This window comes from Cylas formicarius, unplaced genomic scaffold (genome assembly GCF_029955315.1).
Source record: "Cylas formicarius isolate icCylForm1 unplaced genomic scaffold, icCylForm1.1 PGA_scaffold_2__14_contigs__length_35257938, whole genome shotgun sequence".
Classification (NCBI taxonomy): Eukaryota; Metazoa; Arthropoda; class Insecta; order Coleoptera; family Brentidae; genus Cylas; species Cylas formicarius.
The window spans coordinates 3,016,328-3,023,306 of NW_026844319.1; the positions used below are offsets into that span (position 1 = coordinate 3,016,328).

At 33.6% G+C, this 6,979-nt stretch overlaps 1 long non-coding RNA gene across 1 annotated transcript; it reads right to left on the reverse strand.

Moving 5' to 3' along the window:
* Positions 1-1,545: 1,545 nt before the first annotated feature.
* On the reverse strand, positions 1,546-2,666 carry LOC132697770 (uncharacterized). The gene is made up of 3 exons (XR_009618300.1): positions 2,527-2,666; positions 1,795-1,937; positions 1,546-1,740 (listed from the first exon to the last, which is right to left on the reverse strand). It is a non-coding gene; the product is annotated as an uncharacterized LOC132697770 (long non-coding RNA).
* Positions 2,667-6,979: the final 4,313 nt, after the last annotated feature.

Genomic DNA, 6,979 nt, shown 5'->3' on the forward strand with positions numbered 1-6,979 from the left:
TTTACAGCTTGAATGGGACGTACTGCAACATCCACCATATTCTCCAGATCTGGCTCCTTCCGACTACTATTTGTTCAGGTCCCTGCAAAATTTTTTGGATGGCAAAACCTCCTCAAATGAAGATGTCAAAAACCACCTGAACCAGTTTTTTGCCAGCAAGGACCAAAACTTTTATGAGAGGGGAATTATGTTACTGCCAGAAAGATGGCAAAAGGTGTTGGACCAGAATGGCCAATATATAATTTAATAAAATATTTATTCCTTATACGAAAACTGTCTTTCATGTTCCCCAAAAAAAACGAAATGACTTTCCGAACAACCCAATATTTTATTTTTAGATACACTGCATTATTTTCTTGCTATCTTTGAAAATTGGTGACGGACCAAAAATTCATTTTTCTTAAATGAAAACCCTATTTTCTCTATTTTGTTATCTTAATTACAGTAATAAATTTAATACTAATAATAATAAATCAATAAGCATTATTAAATTTTACAATAATGGAATAAACGTTAAGAAACTATCAATTTAACTCCACAAATAGCATAAAAGAAAACACTACTTTTCAATATTTAAAAAAATAAATAATTTAAATTGACCTCAGGGTCGGATTAGGTACATTCATTTATTATTAGCGACTGTGTCCATGTGGATAGTAACATAGTAACATCTTGTCCTTCTTTTTAATATTTCATTATCAACAAACATGTTTCCGAAACTCCGGAAAACTGCTAATAGTTTCTCCTGTGTTTAAATCAGGCGACAAATCCTTTATAACTAATTATCTGTATCTTACCTCATTTCGCTAAGAGGACCGTGTATGAATCCTTATTTCCTCAGGTAAAAAATTTCATCGCAGCACAATAGCATGGTTTCGATACGCATAGATCGACAGTTATAAATATTGTCTGTTGTTTTCAGTATGTCAGTTAAGCTTAAGTAACAAATTATAAGTCGAAACAATCTACACGGATTTCTCGCCTTTGACCGACTGATTTTGCTGAGTAAGATGTCCTCGACTGGTCTTGACGATAATTTGATTGGGTTTTGAGGTCATACCTATCATAGCGTTTAAGTTTACCGCAACCCGTGGTAGTAATCCCTCAGGATAGTAATCTACGCCACTTCCCTTTTCTATCTTTATCAATGATATAGGCTCTAATATTTCAAATAACATTCTGCCATTCGCAGAGAACTTAATGATGTATAGGGTAATAAGTACAATGGATGACTGCAAGGCTCTATAGAATAACATAATTACACTGTCATCATGGTGCGTGGAGAATGTTTTTCTGCTTAAGAGTCAAAAATGTCATAAGTTTAGATTTTCTAGAAAACTAAATCCAATTGCCTGCTTGTAATGTATTGATTATACTTCTTTGGTGGACAATAGGATGGTTAATGACCTTGGAGTGCATGTTGATAGGGATATTAATTTTAATATCTGTTTTATTTCCCGCGCTACCCAAGCGTTTGACAATGTTCAGTGTCTAAAGACTTATATGACTCCCTAGTTGTTAAGTCTATATTTGGTTGTGCTTATATATTGTGAGTTTCCTAATGTTTTCGATAATTTTCCATCAAAGGTTCGAAAGGGTAGCAATGGACCAGCAATGCCGCGATTCAAGATGGACAAGGAGTCAGAAGCCACGTGACGGCAATGAACATGGCATTGGCCGGAATCTTTGAATCTTGAGAATGCCCAACAAACGTCAAGGCAACCATCGTGGGAGAAAAGTCTAAAAAGAAAAATCACTTGTTACTGGAAAGAGATTGGTCTCCTTGTACATTACCTGAATAACCAAGAAGTGAAAAAAAAGCTCAAAATGAAATTAAAACATATGCCAATCGTCCACAGTAAAACTGTTCAAGACCTAGAAGCACTGAACCTTCCAATTCCAAGCACGGTAGCCATCATCCTCCAAATTGTTTACTCCTAGAAATACAGTTGTGAGAGATCTACATTTGTGTGAAATAATATATATATATATATATATATATATATATATATATATATATATATATATATATATATATATATATATATATATATACTTTTTTTTCAAGTATTCAAGTATTCAAACACAATATTTAGTAGTTGCCATTAAACCTATTCGTTTATCGTTCCGATCGGTTCTGCTATTGCTGTCACTTATTAACTGTGTACGTTGGACAGAGAGAGATGTAATATTGGATGCCACGTAAAGGAATAAACACAATTTTAAAACGTTATGTTGTTTATTTAGTTTTTTACAATTGATCATTATGTAGTTTATTTAAAGAATAAGAAAATTCATCCAAGGATAAAGCTTTTAAGAGCATTAAACGTTTAAGATCGCATGAGCAAGAAAAAGCAGGTCCTTCAATTTTGTTTTGTTTGTACTGATGAGACATGGATATTTAAAAATGGTACAATTGGTGTTGGCAAGATATTAACATAAAAACTGTAAAAACCACAAATGTTCATGCGAACGGTTTGTAAAATTCCTGTGGAAAACTTAAATTATAAATGACACTTTGCTTACCGACTAGTCTGCTAGATTTTAATTGTAGCTTATAGCACGTAGTATTTAAATTATCTGATATATTGCATAACATTTTTCTTTGTTTTTTTTTGGGTACATTTGGGTACATTTGCGCAAAACAACACGAATGCATTCACTTCATGACCGACAGAATTGACAAACATGGCGTGGGAAATATCTCCGAAGTGGTTCGGATCCGTGGGAAACGAAACTGACATGGTAAAATGATGCTTTCCGCACGCTAGATCGATATGTAATTAGGTATTTTACAGACGGGAGTAGAAAAAATTATTTATTTTATTATATAATTATTATTTTTTTAGTATATCATGCAACAAGTGCGATAAACGGCATTTGACTCACGAGTTTACTTGACAGGAGCGTCTTCTGCGTATAACGCTAATATCATACATCAGTGAACCTAACAATTTTTGCAACTTTTGTATTTACCATTTTCAAAAAACTTCTGAAATCAATGCGATAATGAATTGAACTGAGGTGGCTTTCACTTGATGAAAATCCATTTATCAAAATAAATAAGAACTAAAAGTTCAGATTTTCACGAAATTATATATTTTGACATGACTATTTTTTCGACAACACCAACATCAAATGTTTGTTGTTTGTTGTTGTTGAAAAGACACGGTGTTGTCGAAACGATTGTTATGTCAAAATATATAATTTCGTGAAAATCTTCTATTACACCACAAAATTTCCCATTACGAAATTTGCTTAACTTACCTAATATTGCCACTTTAATTCCTTTAATGAAAACTGATTTCTACTTTGAGTAAAACTTTCATTAATTACCGTGAACATTAAATTACTACAATGATATCCTCCGCGGCTGAACTAGACAACATGTTTCATTATCTGTATAAAGTAAGAAAAATCTTAAAAAGCTTTCCTAATTGAAAGCAACTTTTCAGGCGCTTTATTGTGTCGTTACCTATAAACGTTATACGTTTTCAAAAGAAAACTTACGTTGAATTCGAAATCAATATTAACGGCGTACCCTAGTTCCCTTTTGCGATGTTTGCCCGCACTTCGCTAATAAAAATCTTAAACGCAATCGGTTTACGCGAAAAGTTCTCTACAAATGGATAAAATATCGAATTCCTGGAAGCAATCGTCGAATAGAGTCCGCGCAGCTAAGTTTTATATTGTTAGCGGGGTCGCTCAAACGGAAGCAATCTATTTAAAAAGTTTACTGTAAAATGAATCCCCTGTTATCTCTTTGTGGCCGTGCGTTTTTACTGGAAACGTTGGCTTCAAAGCGAGGACTTTTTAATAAATCATAATGTGTGGAAAACTTTTCATTGTGCCCGGGAGTGCGTGGAGAAGCCACAGGATCGAACTTCCAAAAGTTATTTTTTATCAAGCGACAGTTACCAATGCTTTTTTCTTGGGAAAACTCACCAAAAACTCCTACGCGGCCTTGATATTAACCTTTATTTCGAAATAAATATCAACAACGCGAGAATATTGTTCGCTGAACATATTTTAGTTGCGAAACGTTAACCAACTCTCTCGTATACTAAGTTAGTTTTATTTGGTTTTGGTCAATCACCTTGAACTCTTTCTGTTGTCTCTAATATTTGATCCAATCATCGTAATAACATTATATTTACTTTTTACAAAACTTTTGGATTGCTCCAGCGTCGGTTTTTGCTGAGTCGAACTTGTTAAAATTTCGCCAATCATCTTGTTGGCTTCTTCAGAGCTTGACTGAAACTGGCTCGCAATTTACTCTGTACCTGCTTATATACTGTTTGACAGGTAGAGACCTGTGTTGCGGTTAAGATTGTTGGTTGTTTATAGATTTCTATAGACTCTCGGATTTTTCGTTGGTAGAAGAATTGATTACATGCAGGAATTTTAGTTTTATCTAATAAAATTTTATGTCCGGTTTCGTGATTGTATTCGGCAACCGCTAATGAGTTTATTTGTCTTAGTCTTAAGGCTCTTTCATGTTCTTTGAGCCTGAAACTCTCAACATCATTTCAGATATATTAATATCTGAGATTCTGGAACCAAACCTTCTCACCTAAATTAAAAATGCTTGTCTGAAACATATTTTTCTTATAACGGTCAACTTTTTGAACAAACGTCGGGATCAGCTATGGGTTCTCCACTATCACCAGTCATCGCGAATATATTTATGAAAGCCTTTGAGAAGAAAGCTCTCGACACCATTCATCTAAAACTAAAATTATGCAAACGCTATTTTGGTGATACATTTGTTATTGGACCTCATGTTCAAGAATCCCTAGTGATTTACTTAGACATTTTAACTCTCTACACCCTAACATACGTTTTACGATTACATTACATGTTTACAGAAAACCTACGCACACAAACCGACACCTTAATACATGGTCATATCACCATCCGACCCAAAAATCATCGGTTATTAACTCTTTTGATTACAGAGCCCTAAAATTATCTCAGCCCAAGTCACTGAACCCAGAATTAAAATACCTTACTTCTGCTCTTCTCTCTCATAATTTCCACATTATAAAATACACTTCACCACAATCGAGAGTCTATAGAAATCTATAGAAACTCTAACAATCTTAACAGCCACACAAGTCTTTACCTGTCAGCAATATGGGAATCAATCACCCGAGGTGTTTAAGCCCCTCATTTAGCTCCGCCCGCCCTCAAACAATTTGTAAGCAGGTACAGAGTAAATTGCGTGCCAGTTTCAGTCAAGCTCTGAAGAAGCCAACAGGATGATTGACGTTTCGTGACATTAGCAAGTTCCTCTCAGCAAAAACCGACGCAGGAGGAATCCAGAATTTTTGTAAAAAGTATTACAGTAGCCTGTGGAAGTTTCTTTGAAAAATTAACATTATATTTTGAACTACAACCAATGCTTCTTCTTTTTCTGCTTCCTCTGCTCTATCCGCTCATTTGAAATCTTGTAACTCTGTAGCTTTACCAATTATAATCGAACGTATTTCCTGTTGAGCTTTCTGCTATTATGTTGATTTCTTCGTTCTTCTTTAGTTTGTTAGTAAGGCATGGGTTTGGATCTAATGGATTATATTAGTAAATACAAAAAATTATTGCCATTACATTTGCTTGACGCGAATATTAATAGAGAATAAGGCATTTTGTATGTTCACCATTTTTTATAGACAGAAATTAAAATTTGATAGAACTACTGTACAACAGAAAATAATAATGGTTAATTTTTGTTCTGCAGGCTCTAAAGTTCATTAAACTTTATTAAATACATTACATCAAATTAAATCAAATATAAACTAATTAAGAACATTGGAATTCCTTCAAATTCATGCATACATGCTAGCACCTAGGCGTGGAAATATCTGTAGTATGCAACAAATAAATGTTTCATTTTCCAAAGAAAAACAATTATTTTTATATCTACATCACTATCATGGGTCGCCGTGAATACACGCGTCTCAGTTCCATTTCTCTCAATTCTATAATAGTGAGACAGCTAAGTTTTTGACTGCAGTAGTAAATCGTCGATGGTTAGTTATACCTCTCAAACTCAGGGGTAAGATAATATAATATAAACTTTGTGAGGAGTGTAGATTTGATAACCACGGGTTTGATAAGTATGTGTATTAGTTGTCGTAGCTTCAAAGGCAAAGGCAAAGGGTTCTAGTATTGCTTATGTCTCTGTCAAATAATAAGTGAGTTGGGTATAGTTTTCCTTGATAGTGAATTACTATACAATCCGCCGCACTCCAATATATCGTAACGTATGAGACTGTACAAGTGATCTGTATATTAAGAGGAGTATTTGATAAAAGATAAAGACCAAGTTCCTCATTTTCTTCGACGGATAACATATGATTTTAACACCTAAGGTATGGATCAAAAATTATATAGTGATATAGTGAGTTTTTTCAATATAGGACAGACGATGTTGCCACCATGAAGAAGGAGAACGGTATCATCATGAAAGGATATGACTAACACCTGGACATCAAATTTCTTCGATTAACGTTTCTGAAATTAGCGCAAACATTACGTCAACTGTTCTTTTTATCATAGGTCTTTAGGTTTTGTGCCATTGAATGTCCCATATTAATAAAATAATTAGCCATGTCCTTGTTATTTCTTAACGTTTCGTTGTTTTCTGTTAAAATTTGTACTGTCTCATTTTTATTTTTGTTCACATTTGTCACTTTTTTTAGTTGGTTTATTTAGGTTATTTCTATATAATTTATATTGAATCAGCACCTCAATTTTTCAAATATTACGTAAAACTTTATTTTTATTTTCAATTTATTACTGATTTTTACAGAAGAATTTAATCCTTGATTAATCCTTAATACTTGAGTAATCCACGGCCTTATTTTTCATCTTTATTGCGAAGAATGGCTGCTTACATTACATTAGATTCACACTATATTCTTGTTAGTTTTGACGTAGAGTCCCCCTTTTCTAAAAAACTCTCAATATTTAAATCCTA